Source organism: Mobula birostris, chromosome 3 (assembly GCF_030028105.1).
Source record: "Mobula birostris isolate sMobBir1 chromosome 3, sMobBir1.hap1, whole genome shotgun sequence".
Lineage (NCBI taxonomy): Eukaryota > Metazoa > Chordata > Chondrichthyes > Myliobatiformes > Myliobatidae > Mobula > Mobula birostris.
In genome coordinates, this window is record NC_092372.1 from 118,165,576 (window position 1) to 118,187,682 (window position 22,107).

Sequence of the window (22,107 nt, forward strand, 5' to 3'; positions counted from 1 at the left end):
AAAGGCCTTGTTAATGAAAGGGGTCAGAGGAGAATGGCCAGACTGGTTCAAGACAACAGGAAGGCAACAGTAATTCAAATAACTATGTATACTGCAGTGGTGTGCAGAAGAGCACTCACCTCTGAAAGCACCACACATCAAACCTTGAAGTGGATGGGCTACAACAGCAGAAGACCACAAGCATACGTTCAGTGGTCATTTTATTAGGTACAAGGAATTGGAGTCCTCATGTTAACTTGCAGGTTGAGTGGTGGTAAATAATCTAGAACCAGAGGGCACAGCTTCAGAATAGATGGACATCCATTTAGAAAAGAGATGAGGAATAGCCATAGGGTGGTGAATCTCTGGAATTCATTGTCATTGACAGCTGTGCAGGCAAAGTTATAGGGTATATTTAAGGCAGAAGTTGATAGATTCTTGATTAATCAGGAGAGGAGAGGATGGCGGCGCAACACAGCTCCCAATGGCTGCTCCAGTGGTGATGTCTGTTATTTGTCAAGTAGGGTGCCGTACATAATCCTGATTTGATGGAGACGGACGTGAGAGTACGGAGGAACATCTAGTGAAACTTCTGAAATGTTTGCTCCATTGCTGCTGCTACTGTGTGGTCCAGAATCTCCAAAGGAGAAGGCCCCGAGTCCTCGGCTTTGTTTCTTGCTCGGTGGCCGGGGCGGGGTCGAAGCACTCGGCAGAGGATGGTGCTCGGAGAGGCTGTGTCAGAGGGGCTGATCGGAGGCTCGAAGTTTTCGGATGGACTCAAGAGTCCACTGTGGTCGGGTGCTTCCAATGGTGCTGCATCGGCAAGTTGGTGGTGCTTGGAGGTTCATGGCAGGGAGAGTTTCTCCCTTCTGCCGCCTGCGTGAGATGATGAGTCTATTGGGACTTTGAGGCTTTTTTTTACCGTGCCCATGGTCTGCTCTTTATCAAATTATGGTATTGCTTTGCACTGTTGTAACTGTATGTTATAATTATGTGGTTTTGTCAGTTTTAGTCTTGGTTTGTCCTGTGTTTTCTTGTGATATCATTCTGGAGGAACGTTGTACCATTTTTTAATGCATGCATTTCTAAATTACAATAAATGAGGACTGAGTGTCCTCATAATCTAATCTAATCAAAGGTTACGGGGAGAAGGCAGGAGAATGGGGTTGAGAGGGATAAGAAATCCGCTTCGATGGAATGTGGAGCAGAATCAATGAACTGAGCAACCTAATTCTGTTCCTAAATATTAAGGTCTTAATCGGACTCTGTCTATCCAAATAGTTATATATCCAATCCCTTAGAATACCTTACAGTAATTTACAAGGCAACATCAGTGCAGAAGAGACGGCTCGTGGTGGAGGAGTTGAGAAGACAGGAGGATGCAGAGTGACATGCCAGGGCCGTCTCAATGGCAAAGCAGGGCCAATGGACTAATTGGGAGAGCCTGGAAAAGAGGAAACTTAGTTGGCGTGACATCTGGGAGATGGAGGGATCTTGGCTAAGTTTTGTCATCAGAGCCACTTATGACCTCCTAGCCACACACCAGAACCTGATCCAGTGGTGGGGAGAAGACCCCACTTGCTTTCTTTATCAAGCACCTGCATCACTAAGGCACATTTTAACAGGATGCACTACGAGCCTCACCCAAGGGCAGTACACTTGGCGGCGTAACCAAGTTCTCAGACAGCTGGCATCAATCTTGGAACAGAGGCGAATCACCACAAATGCTCTCCCACAAACATCAGCAAGAAATGTCCACGTCACATGATTTGTACCAGCAGGCCAAACTCCAGAGCACCATATACCATCAAAGGATGTAAGCATTCTGCAGGTTGCTCGGGATTGGAAAATGGACGTGGACTTGGAAAAGAAGCTTGTGTTTCCCTCAGATATTGCAGCTACAACACTCCAGCCAGAAATGGTCCTGTGGTCCACAACAGCCAAGCTGACATATGTTCTGGAATTGACAGTACAGGTGTCCCCCGCTTTTCGAACGTTCACTTTACGAAACCTCACTGTTACGAAAGACCTACATTAGTTACCTGTTTTCGCTAACAGAAGGTGTTTTCACTGTTACGAAAAAAGCAGCGCGCGAGAAAAAAGGCAGCACGCGAAAAAAAGGCAGCGCGCCCCGAGCAGCCATCCTCCCCCGGATTCGGAACGGCAGTCTCGCCGGCATTGCTTAAGCATGTGCCTGTGAGCAGCCGTTTGCAAGATGAGTTCTAAGGTATCGGAAAAGCCTAAAAGAGCTTTGTAAGGGTGTTATAATTAGCATAAAACTAGAAATAATTAAGCGTTTCGATCGTGGTGAACGAAGTAAGGACAAAGTGAGTTTGGCTTGTGGAAGTTGACGAAGATGATGTTGAAGTGGTTTTGGCATCCCATGACCAGGAACTGATAGATGAAGAGCTGATGCAATTGGAAGAGGAAAGGATAACAATTGAAAGTGAAGTCGTCCAGGAACTGAACGTGAGGCAACTGCGTGAGATTTTCGCTGCAATGATAAAGTACAACTTTAATTTTGAAAGGGTACGTCGGTTTAGGGCATATTTGCAGGATGGTTTGCGTGCTTACAAAGATCTGTATGATCTAAAAATGCGCGAGGTTAAGCAGTCAAGTAAGCCTTCCACATCAGCCACAGCAGACGACGAACCTCGACCTTCGACATCGAGGCAGGCAGACATAGGGGAAGATGGCCTGCCTACCCTCACGGAAACAGACAACGAGATGACACCCCAGTGTCCCACCACCTCAAACCCCGGGCCGCAGACAGATACCGATCCGCGGAGAATGCAGCGGTAGCTGGGAGGCACCCAGCACATCTTTAAGAAAAAAAGCCAAAATAAACAAGCTAATTAATTAGGTGCCACCCGGCATGTAAATGTCGGCCCAGATCAGAGGCGATTGCCGATTGCGTCGCCTCTGATCTGGGCCGACATTTACATGCCGGGTGGCACCTAATTAATAAGCTTGTTTATTTAATCTTTTTTCTTAAGGATGTGCTGGGTGCGTCCCGGCTACTGCTGGACCCCTGCATGCTTCACGGATCAGTATCGGTTCGCAGCCTGGAGGGTGGGGGCCACTGCACCACCCCAACCTCCGACGACTCAGCCTAACACAACATCATCAGTGTGCTCGGCACTTTCCCAATTCCGGTGAGTGATACTACACTGTAAATACATTATTTCTACTTTATATCGGCTGTGTATTTTTAGGTGTTATTTGGTATGATTTGGCAGCTTCATAGCTTAAAGGTTACTGGAGAGCGCTTGCGCCATGTTTTTGCCGAGAGCGCTTGCATGAGATTTTCGCTACGGAGAACAGTGCAGGCAATTATTGTGGAAAAGTATTTCTACTTTATATAGGCTGTGTATTCATCATATCATTCCTGCTTTTACGATATGTTACTGTTACTTTAGGTTTTATGTGTTATTTGGCCTGATTTGGTAGGTTATTTTTGGGTCTGCGAACACTCACAAATTTTTCCCATATAAATAAATGGTAATTGCTTCTTCGCTTTACAACATTCCGGCTTACGAACCGTTTCATAGGAACGCTCTACCTTCGGATGGCGGGGGAAACCTGTACCATGGGAAGATGGTGTTGAAGAAGCTTATGAGAGGAAAAAGACCACGTACTCTGAACTGGCAACTGAAGCTGCCCAGAATGGCTGGAAGACCAAGATTTTACCTGTAAAAGTGGGATGCAAGGGATTCGTTGCTACATCTACAATCAGTCTATTGAAGAAGATGGGGGTGAGGGGTCATTCCCTCCAACAAGCAATCAAGTCCTTGTCAAATGCAGCAGAAGAAAGCAGCAATTGGATTTGGATTAAAAGGAAAGACAACAACTGTGCTGCAAGATGAAGACAGGAGAGTATAGAACTGAGGGGGGTGTATCTGGGACGCCAGGTAGCACCGTTGAGCCCTCTGGAGACGTCGTAGGCTTATCAGCAAAACGTCAAAGAAGGAGGGTGCCCACCTGATGACCCCGATGATGTACCTACCCTCCTTGTCACCACTCCAAGCCCACTCCCAACATCGAGATTGCCTACTTACCACAGGGATTGAAACATCAAGTCCTAGTAGCTCTACTCTACCCACTACTGATGTCAGGCTCATTGATCTATAACTTTTCTGGCTTATTCTTTGCACCTTTCTTAAGCAATGGAACAACATTAGCTGTTCTCCAATTCTCTTGTACTTACTTGTGGCTGTTCTGCCTTACCAATGTCTAACATAGTCTTGCAATCACAAAAAAAGCAACCAAGACAATCACTCACTATTAGACTACACTCTGACTCCAAAGTCTTTCTGTAGCAAGCAACAACACGGTCTGCATTTCCTATAATCCTTATATAGTCCTTGAGATATGGAAGAGAGTCAAATAATCCAAAAATCTGAAGCCTTACCTTCTACAACACCTCCTTAGCCACTGTACTATCTTCCAATTTCTGGCCTCACTAGCATATGGTGTTGGTAGCAATCCTGAGATCACAACACTGGAGGTCTTGTCCTTTAACTTAGTACCTAACTTCCTGAATTCACTTTGAAGGACTTTATCACCCTTCTTGCCTATGTCATTGGTACTGATGAGGACCACGACCTCTGGCTTAAGAATACTATGAACTTGATCGAGATGTCCCTAACCCTGGCATCTTGGAGGCAACATACCTTGCAGGAATCTCATTCTCCTCCACAGAAACTTCAGTCTGTTTCCTTAAACAATGAATGCCCCATCACTATTACTCAATCTTCTCCCCACTTCCCATTTGAGTCACAGAACCAGAATTAGTGTCAGAGACCTGACTGCTGTGGCTTTCCTCTGCCAGATCATCCCCCTCCCCAACAGTATCCAAAGCAGTAGACTTGTTACTGAGGAGAATGGCCACAGGTGTACCCTGAACTTTCTACCTATCCTCTTTCACTCCCTTGGTGGTTACCAAGTTACCTGTGGTCTGAACCTTAGGTGTAACTACCTCCTTGTATCTCTGGTCAGTCAACCACTCAGCCTCCTAAATAATCTGGATTTCATCCAGCTCCAGTTCCCTTAATGATTTATAAGAAACAGCAACTGGATAAACTTCTTGCCGGTGTAGTTGTCAGAAACACTGGAGCTTTTCCTATCTTCCCATGTTCTGCAAGAGGTGAAATCCACTATCCTGTCTGGCATTCCTACTACTCTGATTGCACAATAAGAAAGAAAGAAATTTGCCTCTTGTCACAACAGGTCAACAGCATATGCCAATTCATTGGCTCTTCACTGAGCTTTGGAACATCTGGACAGTAAAGATGCATTCATCAGAAGCTCTTCATAGACTATAGTCAACAAAATCATCCCCTCGAAACTAATCACTAAAACAATGGACAATAGGTGCAGGAGTAGGCCATTTGGCCCTTCGAGCCAGCACCACCATTCACTGTGATCATGGCTGATCATCCACAATCAGTATCCCGTTCCTGCCTTCTCCCCATATCCCTTGACTCCACTATCATTAAGAGCTCCATCTAACTCTTTCTTGAATGCATCCAGAGAATTGGCCTCCACTGCCTTCTGAGGCACAGCATTCCACAGATCCACAATTCTCTGGGTGAAAAAGTTTTTCCTCAATTCCGTTCTAAATGGCCTACCCCTTAAGGTTCAAGACCTTGGTCTCTGTACCTCTTGTACAACTAGATCCTCAGTTTCCTCAGTTGCAGACCCTAGTCAATACGGATTGGCAACAACATCCCCTCTATAATCACCATCAGCATAGGTGCACCACAATGCTGTGTGCTTAGCCCTGCCTTACTCACTTTATACCTACTGTATGACTGTGGGGCTAAGTACAGCTCCAATGCCATATTTAACTTTGTTGGCAACACCACTGCTGTTGGCCAAATCATTAAGACCATAAGACATAGAAGCAGAATTAGGCCATTCAGCCCATCGAGTCTGCTCTACCATTCCATCATGTGTGATTTATTATCCCTCTCAACCCCATTCTTTTGTCTTCTCCCCATAACCTTTGACACTAATCAACAACCTATCACTTTCCACTTTATACATACTTTACTTGGTTCCCAAGGCATTCTGTGGCAATAAATTCCACAGTTTTACCACGCGCTGGCTAAAGAAATTCCTCCTCATCTCTGTTCTAAATAGATGCCCCTCTATTTTGAGGTTGTGCCCTCTGGTCCTAGATTCACCCATTAAAGAATACATCCTCTCCATATCCACTCTAGGCCTTTCAATAGTCAACAGGTTTCAATGAGATTCACCCTCATTCTTCTAAAGTCCAGCAAGTAGAAGTCCACAGTCATCAAACACTCCACATATGTTAACTCTTGCATTCCTGGAATCATTCTCATGAACCTCTGGATCCTTTCCAATGATAGCGCATCTGTGGGTCACTGTCAAGAGAGGGAAGGGAAATGCCCGGATAGTGGAGAGCACACCTGTGGCTGTCCCACTCAGCAACAAATATCTTGTTCTGGATGCTGTTGAGGGGGATGACCTGACAGGGGACGCCCACGGTGACCGGGTCTCTGGCACTGAGCCTGGCGCTGTTGTGCAGGAGAGAAGGAGGGAGAAGAGGAATGCGGTAGTCGTAGGGGATTCCATAGTCAGGGGAACAGACAGGAGATTCTGTGAGCCTGATAGAGATACCCGCATGGTGTGTCGCCTCCCAGGTGCCAGGGTACGGGATGTCTTGGATCGGGTCCTGAATATTCTGAAGGGGAAAGGTGAGCAGCCAGTTGTCTTGGTACATGTTGGTACCAATGACATAGATAGGACAAAGGAAGAGGTCCTGAAGAAAGATTTCCAGGAGTTAGGAAGGAAGCTGAGAAGCAGGACCTCCAGGGTAGTAATCTCGGGATTGCTACCTATGCCACGTGCTAGTGAGGGCAAGAATAGTAAGATCAGGCAGATGAATGCGTGGCTGAGAGACTGGTGCAGGGGGCAGGGCTTCAGATTCTTAGATAATTGGGATCTCTTCTGGGGGAAGTATGACCTGTTCAAAAAGGACAGGCTACACCTGAACCCGAAGGGCACCAATATCCTGGCGGGAAAGTTTAATAGAGCTGTTAGGGAGGGTTTAAACTAATTTGGCAGGGGGATGGGAACCGGAATGATAGAGAGGAGGAAGGGGAAAACAGAAATAAATCTAAGATAGTGAGCAGTAAAGATGTCAGGAAAGACAGGCAGGTGATGGGGCAAATTTGTAGCCATTGGGATGAGTTGCAGTGCAATAAAGTTGCAGTGAAATCAAAGCGAGAAGTATCAAATACTGGTCTTAAGGTGTTATACTTAAATGCACGCAGCATAAGGAAGAAGGTGGATGATCTTGTCGTACAGCTACAGATTGGCAGGTATGATATTGTGGCCATCACTGAGACGGAGGAAACGGAGAGTCTGCAGAGACTTGGATAGATTGGAAGAATGGGCAAAGAAGTAGCAAATGAAGTACAATGTTGGAAAGTGGTTATTCACTTTGGCAGAAGTAATAAATGGGCAGACTATTATTTAAATGGGGAAAGAATTCAAAGTTCTGAGACGCAACGGGACTTGGGAGTCCTCGTACAGGATACCCTTAAGGTTAACCTCCAGGTTGAGTCAGTAGTGAAGAAGACGAATGCAATGTTGGCATTCATTTCTAAAGGAATAGAGTATAGGAGCAGGGATGTGATGTTGAGGCTCTATAAGGCGCTGGTGAGACCTCACTTGGAGTACTGTGGGCAGTTTTGGTCTCCTTATTTAAGAAAGGATGTGCTGACGTTGGAGGGGGTACAGAGAAGATTCACTAGAATGATTCTGGGAATGAGAGGGTTAATGTATGAGGAACGTTTGTCTGCTCTTGGACTGTGTTCCTTGGAGTTTAGAAGAATGAGGGGAGACCTCATAGAAACATTTCGAATGTTGAAAGGCATGGACAGAGTGGATGTGGCAAAGTTGTTTCCCATGATGGGGGAATCTAGTACGGGAGGGCATGACTTAAGGATTGAAGGGCGCCCATCCAGAACAGAAGTGCGAAGAAATTTTTTAGTCAGAGGAGGGTGAATCTATGGAATTTGTTGCCACGGGCAGCAGTGGAGGCTAAGTCATTGGGTGTATTTAAGGCAGAGATTGATAGGTATCTGCGTAGCCAGGGCATCAAAGGTTATGGTGAGAAGGCGGTGGAGTGGGACTAAATGGGAGAATGGAGCAGCTCATGATAAAATGGCAGAGCAGACTCGATGGGCCGAATGGCCGACTTCTGCTCCTTTGTCTTATGGTCTTATAAGGGGCCCAAAACTGTTCACAATACTCTAAGTGTAGCCTGACCAATTCTTATAAAGCCTCAGTGTTAAATCCTTGCTTTTATATTCTAGTCCAGGGGTCGGCAACCTTTTTGCCTCTGTGGGCCGGATCGCGAGTTACTGAGTGGACGGTGGGCCAGATAAATGCCATAAAAAACTCGAATTATGGGAATTAACTATTTAAATACACCTAGTTATGTTTTGCCTCAAATTAATGAATAACGCATGCTAGAAAAACATTTGTGCTTCAGGTTGCGTACCCGTTCTAGTCCCTTGAAATAAATACTAACGTTGCATTTGCCTTCCTGACCATGGACTCAACCTGCAAATTAACCTTTAGGGAAAGCTACACAAGGACTCCCAAGTTCCTTTGCAACTCTGATTTTTGAACTTCCTCCCCATTTAGAAAACAGTCTATAACCTTATTCCTTCCTCAACACCACATGTTCTTCCACCTATCTCCATATCATCTGCAAACTTGGTCACAAAGCAATCAATTCTGTCATCCGAGTCTCAATATTGATCCCTGCAGATCACCACTGGTCATGACAGACAAAAAAGGCCACCTTTATTCTACTGTTTGCCCCCTGCCAGTCAACCAATCTTCTATTTATACTAGTATATATCCTAGTATAACATGGGCTCTTATCATGGGCTCTCATGTGCAGCATCTTGTCAAAGGCAAGATCCAAATAAACAATATCCGTTGACTCTGCAGTCTATGCTGCCTGTTAGTTCCTCAATTAATTGCAATAGATTTGTTGGGCAAGATTTCCCCTCTAGAAAACCATGCCGACTTTGGCCTATTTTATCATCTGTTTCTAAGTACCCTGTAACTTTATCCTTGATAATGGACTGCAACATCTTCCCAACATCCTTCTGCCTCTCTCCCTTTTTAAAGAGTGGAATGACATTTGCAATATTCCTGCCCCCAGAACCACTCCAAAATCTAGTGATTCTTGGAAAATCATTACTAATGCTTCATTAGTCAAATATTTTAATTCTGATCCCCATTCCGTCTCCAACATTTCGAACCGTAGGCTCTTTCGTGCCATGATGAAGCCACCCTCAGGGTGGAGCAGCAATACCTTATATTCCCTCTAGGTAACCTACAACCTGATTCCTTCATTCAAATCATTAACATACAACATGAAAAGAAGCGGTTCCAACACTGACCCTGCAGAACACCGCTAATCACTGACAGCCAACAGAAAAGGCCAGCTTTATTTACTGTTTGCCTGCTGCCAGTCAACCAATCTTCTGCCCATGCTAGTACTTTTTTTGTAATACCATGGACTTTTATCTTGTTAAGCAGCCTCAAGTGTGGCACCTCGTCAAAGGCCCTCTGAAAATCCAAATAAACAACATCCACTGACTCACTCTCCTTTGTCTATCCTGCCTGTAATTTCCTCAAGGAATTCCAACAGATTTGTCAGGCAAGATTTCCACTTAGAGAAATCATGCTGACTTTGGCCTACTTTATCATGTGCCCTTAAGTACTCCGAAACCTCATCCTTAATAAATGGACTCCAACATGGTCCAAGCACCAAGTCAGGCTAACTACCTTATAACTTCCTTTCTTTTGACTTCCCTTCTTAAAAAATAGAGTGACATTTGCAATTTTCCACTCTTCGGGAACTATTCCAAAACATAGTGATTCTTGAAAGATCATTACTAGTATGTACATGATCCCTTCAGCTACCTTTTTCAGAACCTTGGGTGTAGTCCATCTGGTCCAGGTGGCTTATCAACCTTCAGGCTTTTCAGCTTCTCAAGCATCTTCTCTTTCTTTATAGCAATGACACTCATTTCTGTCCCCTGGCACCTTCACATCTCTGGCATTCTGCTGGTCTTCCACAGTAAAGAATGACGCAAAATACTTATTAGGTTCTGCTGCCATTTTCTTGTCCTCCGTTAATATTTCTCCATTGTCATTTTCCATCGTTCCAATATCCACTCTTGTCTCTCTTTTACTTTTATGCTGTCTTTGACTTCTCTTGTCAGCAGTGGTTCCTGATCCTGCCTTCAGAAAACTTCTTCATCTTTGGGATGTTTCTTTCCTGCGCCTTCTGAATTTTCTCCAGAATCAACAGTCTTTACTGATCTGCTGTCATCCCTGCTATATCCCCTTCCATTCAGCTTTGGCCAGCTGCTCTCTCATGCTTCTGTAATTCTCTCCACTGTAAAACTGATACATTTCATTTTATCTTCTTTTTCTCAAACTGCAGGGTGAATTCTATCATGGCACGATCTCTGCCTTCTAAGGGTTCCATTCTCTTAAACTTTCTGATTAAATCTGGGTTAATATAAAACATCCAATCCAGAACTGCTGCTCTACTAGTGGGCTCAACCACAAGCTACTCTAAAAAGCCACTGGTAGGTATTCTACAAGTTCCCTCTCTTGGGATCCAGCACCAAGCTGATTTTCCCAATCAACCATGATTATCACAGCATTCCCCTTTTTACATGCCTTTTCTATCTCATGTTGTAGCCCACATCCTGGCTATTGTTTCAGAGGCCTGTATTTAATACCCATCTTATTACTCTAACAGTTTCTTAACTGTACCTACAAGGATTCAATATCTTCTGATCCTATGTAATCTCTTTCCTAGGATTTTATTTCATTTTTTACAGTAGAGCTACTCTATCCCCTCTTCCTGCCTGTATGATCTTTTAATACAATGCATATTCTTGGATGTCAAGCTCTTCTTTCAGCCACAACTCAGAGATGCTCACAACATAATACCTGCCAATCTCTAAGTGCGCCACAAGATCATATACCTTATTCCATTCAAATGTAACACCATTGGTCCTGCATTCATCATCCCTTTTGGTTTTGGTCCCCTGTTACACTGACTCATCCCACTGACTGTATTTTAGTCCTATCATCTGCCTGTCCTTCCTCAGAGCCTCACTACACACTTGTATCTAGTTGTACACCAATTGTCCCATACTCAGTCTTATTAATCTGGTTCCTATCCCCCTGCCAAATTAGTTTAAACCCTTTCCAATAGCTCTAGCAAACCTGCCCATAAGGATATTAGCCCCCTCGGGTTCAGGTGCAACCCAACCTTTCTGTGCAGGTCATGCCTTCCCCAATTCTCCAGAAATCTGAAACCCTGCCTAATACACCAATTCCTCAGCCACGCATTCATCAGCAAAATCATCCTATTCTTGCCTGCACTACACATGATAAGGGATAGTCAATATTTTCTTTCTGCATGGTAGTTCATATCTTAACAATCTTATAGTCTTATCAATCAGGATATTATCAGGAAAGTTGATGAAGGAACAGCAGTGGATGTTCTTTACATGGACTTTAGTAAGACCCTTGACAAGAGGTAATAAATTGTATTCAACACTGGCTTGATGGGAGAATCCAGAGAATGGTAGTAGATGGTTGCCTCTCTGACTGAAGGCCTGTGACTAATGGTGTGCCACTGGGATGGGTTGTGATTATGTTGATACTTGTCATCTATATCAATGATCTGGATGATAATGTGGTAAATTGTATCAGCAAATTTGTGGATAACACCAACATTGCAGGCTTAATTGACAGTGAAGAAGGCTAACAAATCTTGCAATAGGATCTGGACTAGCTGGAAAAATGGCAAATGGAATTTTTACAGACAAGTGTGAGGTGTTGCAATCTGGGAGGACAAAGCTACACAAGAGGATCTGGGAATATAGGTCATTAATTCCTTGAGAGTGGCATCACAGGTAGATAGGGTCGTAAAGAGAGCTTTTGGTACATCTGCCTTCATAAAACAATCTATTGAGTAAACAAGATGTTGAAATTGTATAAGAGGTCTAATTTGGAGTATTGTATGCATTCTGGTCACCTACTTACAGGAAAGATATCAACAAGATTGAAAGAGTCCAGAGAAAATTTGCCAAGGTGTTGCCGGGTCTTAGGTACCCGAGTTATAGGGAAAGGCTGAATAGGTTAGGACTTTATTCCCTAGAGTTTAGAAGAATGAGGGAGATTTGATGGAGATATTCAAATTTATGAGGGTTATAGATAGGGTAAATGCAAGCAGGCTTTTTCCACTAAGATTGATTGAGACTAAACTGTCTGTCTGTCTATCTAGGTACCATATCCGATGCGGACTTTGGAGACCATGGTTTTCCATATAGATCTATCCTTCGTTTTTTGGATGACTTCCATTTCCTCGATGTGTAGCCACCTGGCTATGCTTTTGAGACCGCCTTCTTGACTGTTGGACCTTCCACTGGTCTCGTCCGCTCAATCCGCCGGAGTCTGTCTTCACATGCTGGGATAGACATCTCCCTATCTCACCGAGGGTTTGAGACCCATCAGCTACCCTCACCTGGTTTAGCCGGCTTGTCGAAGCCATTGTTCGGGGTGTGGCCACTGTCACATGCAAACAGCTACGAGGAGCCACAGGTGAGAGCTGAGTACCAGGTGGGGACCAAAGGTGGACTAACCGCCTTGAAAAGGACACGACATGTTCCCCCACCAGAGGTGCTACCCCTTCCTGACACCCCATAATTTTAATTAAAATTTAAGAATATGCTTAAACAGGAATCTGGAGCTGACGTAACACTGTATCATGAACCAGGTCCAAGGAATAATTATAAATAAGTAAGCATGTGAAGATATTACTGTCATTAAATAAAGAAATGATTTTATTTGTAGCTTTAAGTAGATTTCAATAATTTTTTCAATTATTTGTCATAGCTTTGAATTTGCAGCTGCTGTTTTCTTTCATTGTACATTGTAAATCAAAATTCTTTATAGTTTTTACATAATGGCCGGAAAGGGAGAGGGGTTGCTGGGGAAGTGATCTGGGAGCCAAGGGGTCGGTGAGGCAAAAATATTTTGGAACCATTGATCCACACTAATTGGCATCTTTGAAAGGGAAATTTTTTACAAATCAGGAAGTTGTCACTCTTTCCTTATATCTTTGAATATGTTTTTATTAGTGTCTGGAGCAGACACTGTACCTCTGTAAAAGTTCATCAATTTCTTGCAAGTTTCATTGTAAACAAAACCTAAGACTTACAGAAGAAACAGTTAGGTGAAGATTATTGTATTTGAAGTTACGGAGTGAGGGTAACCTCACAATATGGGACCTTGACAACTGAATACAAACAGCAATGGTAAAGTAATAGTACCCGTATTTCCCATGTTTTTATTTTTTTGCCTTCAGTATACTACTCAATGAGTGGGTTCCTCAAGAGATTCTCTAGGCAATCAAACTGTCCATGACAGCATAGTAAGAGAAGTATTATCTTCCTAAACTCTCTTCCTTTACCAATACCATTTAGCCCTCCTACACAACTTCTTTCACCTTCATCGTCTTAAGGAAATGTATGACACTGCCTGATAACAAGGTCGTATAGGATGACAACAAAGATGATAAACGGAATAATGCAATACGACTCCATGGTGGTGAAGATACCAGAAACATATCCAGGGGGTCCTGACAGTGCATAATAAACAGTATAGGCACTTGGTTGCATCAGCTGGGCAGAAGTGAAAATATCTAGGAAGCCAAGAAGAGAGAATTAGTGGCCAACCTAAAGCTGTGATGTATAAACATCTAGAAAATGTATTATTCATCAGCCATGGTAACTTTGAATCATCCAGAAGCCATACCTACAAAAGATCACAAGACTCTGTTGCCACTGATTTGGAAAATCATAGCTTCAAGATGGACGGAGAACTGGAGCTGGGAGTTTGACTCCAAATATCTGCATATATAAGTCTTTCTTCCCCTCATCCTTCAGAATCTCTAGGCATACTGGCCTCACCTATGCAACTCTACCTTGTGCAGAAAACCCACAAAGTCATCACAATGGCACCTACTGCAAAGGGGTAATATGTGGAAAATAGTATTCTACCTCAACCAAACTCCTAATGAAAACAGTCAGCATTTCCTAAATAACACACACAAAATACTGGAGAAACTCAGCAGGTCAGGCAGCAACTATGAAAAGGGTTGAAGAATCAACATTTCAGGAGACCCTTTATCAGGTCTTGAAAGAAAGGGGGAAGAAGCTGTCTCCACATTTGTTACTGAAGCTTTAATGAGTGTCAGGTTGGTGATTAGACCTTTAAATAATGCATCTAGAGTTTAAAAACATGATTTTCTTGATATGCTGATATTCTAGTTTCAAGAGCCAATATGCTAAAGAAGCATTGCATGACAGGTTCAAGATTCTCATCTTATGTGACAACTGTCTGGAATTCAATGCATAGAAATGGAAGTATCACATCAAATTTCTTGAACTGAACCACTCCTGCAGAAAGGCCACATTCTCACAAATTACACATAAAAATAATGATAATCAGTTGAAGGTATAATAACTTAACAGTTAAGTTGTTAAACTAGGTCTGAGCAACTGATTAAGATGCACGTGTTTAAATCATACTATGGCAGTTGGGAATCTTAAATTCAAGTGTTTAAATAAAATAATGTCTGGAATCTTAAAAAAAATCTAGTCCCAGTGATGTTAACAATAAAACTATCAAATTGCAGTAATATCCACAAGGAAAAGAAATCTGCCACCCTTACCCAGTATGGCCTGTGTTACTCCAGATTATCAGTTTGGCTAATGGTTAGGCACAATTAGGAATAGACAATAAATATTAGAATTGCAAGAAGTATCTCATTAACAAATACTGCTGTGCACATACATCTATTGATGCTTCTGGACACATCTTCAGTGATGTTCCTGGAATCATCGGGTGTTTCCGGTCTTTCAACATCATACAACCTCCTCCAGGTGACCCAGACGGGGTTGATCAGACCCCAGCTTGTGTCCAGATGGCTAGCTACTTATGACTCCATGGCTCCCCTCTTTTGAGCCACAAATACTTTTATAAAATTTCATTTTAATTTTTCAAGTTTACATCAACTACAATACTCCCCATTAGTAAACAAGGATTACTTTACAGCATATGGCGGATAATGAAATAAGGAATTATCAATTAATGCAGATTTAATTACTAACCTCTTTTTCCACAATGTGCATCTTCTGTGGTTTTAGAAAAACTGGATCTATAAACTCTAAGCATAAAAACACTTGAGTTAGAAAGGTAAGAACAGGCTAAATGAATCACAGAAATTTATAGTACAGGAAAATATTCAACCCATCAATGTAGTAGAATTGTTCTACATTAGTAATATACGGTACACTAGGAGGCTTCTTAATCGATTAAGTCTATGCCAGCTTCTTCAAGGAGCAACTCATTAGTCTCACTTCCCATTCCTTCAATATATCCTTCCACTATTTTTACATTAAAAAGATATTCATTCCTCCTCCTATTACAATTAACATCTAAATGCACATCAACTCTAAAGATATGCAATACACACCTGAATGCCACTTCTGCAATTTAGGCCCAAGAAATGCATGGCATTTGCGAGGCACTGAAGATACCACCAAAAACTGATTTTTATAATCTTTATGAAGACTACTTTGTCATTAAAGTGACAATGAAGTTCTGCACTGGGATCCCATCTAAGGTAGACTAAGTTACCCACCTAAGGTAGGTAAGATAAATTCCTTAATCAACACGATGGCTCTCCTTCAGCACATGTACCCTCCAATCACAAGTAACATCTTCACCCCTTTCAGGAGAGCCTGCTCATGCCCCAAGGATATGCCTGGGGAACTGTGTCAACGATTTACAGAAGTACAGCATAGAAACAGGCCTTTTGGCTGACGAAGTCCATGCCAAAACCATTTAAACTGCTTACCCCATTGACATGCACCAGGACCATAACCCTCCATACCCCTACTATGTACCTCTTCAAGTTTTGCATAAACATGGAAATCAGGCTTGCATGCACCACTTGTACTGGCAACTCATTCCACACTCTCATGACCCACTAACTTAAGTTTTCCATCATGCTCCCCTTGAACTTTTCACTTTTCAACCTTAATCCATGACCTCTGGTTGTAGTACCACCCAAACTCAGAGGGAAAAGAGTGCTTGCATTTACCCTATCTTTCTTTCTTTATTAAACTTTTTATTGATTTAAAAAAACATAGATACAATCAAATACAATCAAGAGGAGAATTAGTTCAAATATATATATTAGTAACCAAGATTAAAATAGACACTGTCAAAATCATAGATATTGTTAAACTAGTATAAAATATATAATTTAAAAAAAGAAAATAACAATTCTCCTCTTACCAGTTAAAAGGAGAAAGGAAAAAAAAACATTGGGTTTTAAATAGAAAAAAAACAAAACCCCCACTACACTATTAAAAAAAAACAGAACAAAACAAAAAAAAGGGACTGGGTAGTCCATTTTGAGGATACAACCAAAAAAAGAGGAGAGAAAAACTTTCTGATCAAATCGAAAACCTTGAAAAAAAACTTGAAAGAGTAATAAATCAAATGAAATGAAAATATTGGATAAAAGGTCGCCATATTTGTTCAAATTTAAAGGATGTATCAAATGACTTCTTATTTTCTCTAAACTTAAACAGGACATGATGGAGGACAGGCAATAAAAGACCGTAGGTGGATTAGAATCCTTCCACTTCAATAAAATGGCTCTCCTAGCCAATAAGGTCGAAAAGGCTATCATACGTTGAGCAGAAACAGGAATATTTCCTGCTTCCGATGGGATAATCCCAAAAATTGCTGTAAGCAAGTGAGGTTGTAGATCCAGATCCAAAACTCTTGATAGTGTTTTAAAAACATCTCTCCAAAAGTTATCTAGCTTTATACAAGACCAATACATATGAGTTAAAGTGGCTAACTTGGTCATAAATAGGATTAATATTGGAGAAAATACGCGCTAGTTTATCCTTTGACATATGGGCCCGGTGCGCTACCTTGAACTGTATCAAGGAATGACGGGCACAAATAGATGAGTTATTAACCAAATGAAAAATTTTACTCCATTGATTATCTGAAAATGACTCTTGAAGATCCAATTCCAAAGAGCGTTTAATTTTATCGTTAGATATCATTCGTAAACTAAATAACCATTTATAGATTATAGCTATCAATCCTTTTTGAAATGGTTTAAGCTGAAAGAGAACATCTATCATATTAGGTGGATAAGCAGAAGGGTAATTTGGCAACAAACCACGTAAAAAAATTCATAATTTGTAAATATCTAAAAAAGTGTACATTAGATAAATCATATTTATCCATTGAGAAAAAGACATTAAACAGTCCCCTAAAAACAAAGCATTTACCCTATCCATACCCCTCATAATTTTGTATACCTCTATCAAATTTCCTCTCAACCTTCTATGTTCCAAGGAATAAGGTATTAACCTATTCAATCATTCCTTATAACTCAGATCCTCCAGACCTGGTAACATCCTTGTAACTTTTCTCTGTACACTGTCAACTTTATCTACATGTTTCCAGTAGGTAGGTAAATAAAATGTCTTATACAACGTCAACATAACATCTCATTTCCTGTACTCAATACATTGATTTATGTGCCAAAAGCTTTCTTTACGACCAAGATGGTGGCGCACCTGCATGTGCACAGTCCTCCGGTGAAAAATGATATCGTATCTGTTAAATAGGGGCCGTGGACAATTCTGACGATGGAGAATGGACGTGAAAGCACAGAGGAACATCTGGAGAAATTTCTGAAACGCCCGTTCACTGCTGTCGTTACTGTGTGGTCGGGAATCTTTCGGAGGGTAGGCCTCAAAATCCCCGGCCTTGCCTGCTTTTGGCGACCGAGAAGGACGGTGAATCGTTCGGACAGAGATGGCGCTCAGTACTCGGTGTCGGAGAGCTGATCAGAGCTCGAAGTTTTCAGATGACTCAGAGTCAGATTGTGGTTGGCATGGCAGGGAGAGTTTTTCTTCCTTCTCCCATCTGCGTGAGTTGTGGGACATTTGAGAAACTTTGAACTTTACTGTGCTCGTGGACTTCTTCATCAAGTTATGGTATTGTTGCACTGTTTGTAACTATATGTTATATTTACGTGGTTTTGTCAGTTTTTTCAGTCTTGGTCTGTCCTGTGGTTTGTGATATCACACCGGAGGAAACAATGTATCATTTCTTAATGCATGCATTACTAAATGACAATAAAAGAGGACTACGTGTCTTCATAATCATATCTACCTGTGATGCCAGTCTCAATGAATTATGGACCTGTATTCCCAGATTGCCTTGTTCTACTACACTCCATAGTACCCAGCCATTCACTGTGTAAGACCTATCCTGGTTAGTCCTACTCAAGTGCAACACCTCACATTTATCTGCATTAAATTCCATCTGCCATCTTTCAGCCCATTTTTCCAGCTTATACAGATCCCTCTGCAAGCCATGATAGCCTTCCTTGTTCTCCATTACACCCCCAATCTTGGTGTCATCTGTAAATTTGCTGATCCAGTTCACCACTTTATCATCCAGATTGTCGATATAGATGACAAACAATAACTGACCCAGAACAGATCCCTGGCGACACACCACTAGTCACAGGCCTCCAGTCAGAGAGGCAACCATCTACTACCAGTCTCTGGCTTCTCCCACAAAGCCAATATCTAATCCAATTTACTACCTCATCTTGAATGCCGAGTGATTGAATCTTCTTGACCAACCTCCCATTCAGTACCTTGTCAAATGTCTTGCTAAAGTACATAAATTTATTGGACAGGTTCCTAAACAGTAAAACTCTACATTATAAGTTGCTTTGACCATCCTTCTAGATGCAAATAAAGAAAGTATCTTCTTCACTTCCATCCTGCCAAGCCCCTTCAAAATCTAAATCGCAAGAGATAGCAAATACTATAAAATGGAGCAAAAAATGTCAAACTGCTAGAGGCAGAAGAATGATTGTCCTGTTGCTGGGTCTTGACCTAGATCACTGACCATCTCTCTGCCTCCATAGATAACCAGCTAAATTCCACCAGCAATATGTTTTTCTACCCTACAAATTTCTACCCTTGCTCAGAAACAAGGGAAGGAATATTTGTGATGAGAAACATAATGGAGAGATGTACTGAGGCAAAAAAGACCATCTGCTTATGCTTTATTGACTATGTAAAGGCTTTTGATAAAGTAAGACACAAGAAAGTAACAGAGGTGCTGAACAAGTACGATCTGGGATGGCAGAATGTGCAGATAATAAGGAACCTGTATCGAAAACAGAAAGTGGCAGTCAGGGTGGAAAATGAGCTATCACAATGGACATGTATTAAACGAGGCGTAAGGCAAGGCTGTGTTGGCTCGCCGGATTTGCTCAACCCCTACGGAGAATAGATTTTTCGGGAATGCGACCATCAGGAGACAGTTATTCCAATCGGAGGCCAGAAGGTGGATAACATCAGGTACGCGGACGACACCACGTTGATAGCTGACAGCGAATGCATGCAACTGCAAATTATGCTGAATAAAGTGAATGAGAAAAGCCTTGACTACAGACTAAAAATCAACCCGAAGAAAACAAGATCGATGGTGGTAAGCTAAACAGACACTAAAGACTCACTCATGATGATATCGTTACAAGTGAATGGATAAGATGTTGAACATGTGCGAAAGTTTGAATATCTTGGCAGTTATCTGACAGATGACAGGAGATGTGAAATTGAGATCAGAAGGAGAAAGACCCAGTTTTTGGCTAAGACCCAGTTCATGAAGCTAAAAGATCTACTATTCAATTGGAAGGTAGACATCCAAAGTAGAATTCGCTTCCTCGAGTGTTATGTATGGTCAGTGCTGAGGTGTGGATCAGAAACATGGACCCTGAAGAAGGATGACATGAAACGAATTAATGCTTTTGAAATGTGGTGCTATCAGTGAATGTTGAAGATCAGCTGGGTAGAGAAAGCTTCAAATGAGAGGGTTTTGTCCAAAGCTGATAGACCACGGATATTGCTGGAGAAGATTATGAAGTTAAAAGTTGCTTATTGTGGACACGTTACGCGGAGAGATAACATCTTGTCGGACATGCTATATGGAAAGGTGGAGGGAAAGAAAGGAAGAGGAAGGCAAAGAACAACGTGGTTGGATAACATCAAGGATTGGACCAAGCTGAACAAGATGAAGGATGTTGTGGACAAGTGTCGGGACAGAGCGGAGCGGAGGGAAATCGTCCGCCAATTGGAAATTCCAGATGTGACCTAACGACGACGACCCTACAAATTCCTACATATTTCAATCAAGTCTCCTATTGAACTCTAGCAGACACTGCTAAACCTGTCCAAACTTTTTACGTCTGACAATCTACCCATTCAAGTATTAGTCCAAGTAACCTTTTCTGAATCGTTTCTAATGCATTTGCATCATCCTTCTTTAAATAAGGAGACAGTACTCTAGAAGAAATCTCACCAATGGCATACGCTGAAGCATAACACTCCTACTTTAAATTATAATTTCTCTTGCAATTATATAAATGAGAGTAGCACAAAGTTGGGAGTGTCATGTATGTCAGAAGCAAAGGTACTGTTAATCTTACATGATAATCCACATCTGTCTTTGCTCAAAGCTCTTTTTAGTGTCCTGAACTGTGTCAGGTTGTTAGTGCAAATTTCTTGCTGAATTAGTTACATCATAAGGGATATCACCCGAAGGTACTTAACTGAATTAAGTGAGGCTCAGAAGTTATGTCCCTGCCATCTGCTGTATACAAGAACTTTGAAAAACAAGCACCAAAACTAAAATGTATAAAAATAACAAAAACAATTCCTAACAGATCTGCTAAGCATGTCAGTCTCCAGATGTGCTCGTCCCATAAGGCCAATATTACAGATATTCACCTTACAAGTGTGAAGTATGACTGTTCAGTGAGTATTAATTTTTCCTTGAACTGCTGCAGTCCCCAAGGTGTAGGTATACCCACGGTTCTGTTAGGGAGGGAATTCCATGATTTTGACCCAGCGACAATGAAGGAATGGTGATATGTTTCCAAGTCAGGATGGTGAATGACTTGGAGAGGGAATTCCAAGTGGTGGTGTTCCCAGGTATCTGCTGTTCTCATCCTTCTAGATGGTAGTGGTCATGGGTCTGGAAGGTGTTGCCTTAGGAACTTTGGTGTGCTGTTGCGGTGCATCTTGTAGATGATACACCCTGCTGCAACTGTTCATCAATGATGGAGGGATTGAATGCTTGTGGAAGGGATACCAATCAAGTGGGCTGCCTTGTACTGGATGTGTCAAGCTTCTTGAGGGTTGATGGAGCTGCACTCATCCAGGTGAGTGGTGAATATTCCATTACACACCTGACCTCAGCCTTGCAGATGGAGGACAGGCTTTAGGGGTGAGTTACACACTGCAGGATTCCTAGCCTTTGACCTGCTCTGGTAGCCATGGTGTTTATATGGCTAGACCAGTTCAGTTTTCTGTCAATGGTAATCCATTGTACACTCTTATATTCACGAATTCTTCCCAAACCAGCTATCCACAATAATTTTGAGAAAAAAGTTAAATGCAATATTTCCAAACTTGGGATGAAATGCCAGCTCTAAGGGCCAAATGTGAGTTAAACAAGTTTGGTGAGGAGGTACAGTAAAGGATTAGCAAGTATATTATTGATAAATATGATTCACCACAATTCTATAAACTAAAAGGAATATTATTAGCTGAATGGTGATAATTGCAGAAAGTGAGATGTATAACAAACTCAAGCGTCTTTGAAGGCAAATTTTCAAGTGGTGCAAACATTTGGGAAAGCAAATAGTATGTTGGCCTTCATTTTAAGGTAACATGATTCCTGAATCAAGCATGCCTTGCTGCAGCTGAATGGGGCCTTGCCAAGACCTCATAAGGAGACTTTTGAGCAGTTTTAGACTCCTTACTCAACGATTTGCCTTAGGGGAGTGCAACAAAGGTTACTACTGATTCCTGGGATAGCAAGATTGACATACAAGGAGAAAAAGGTTTTGTTAAG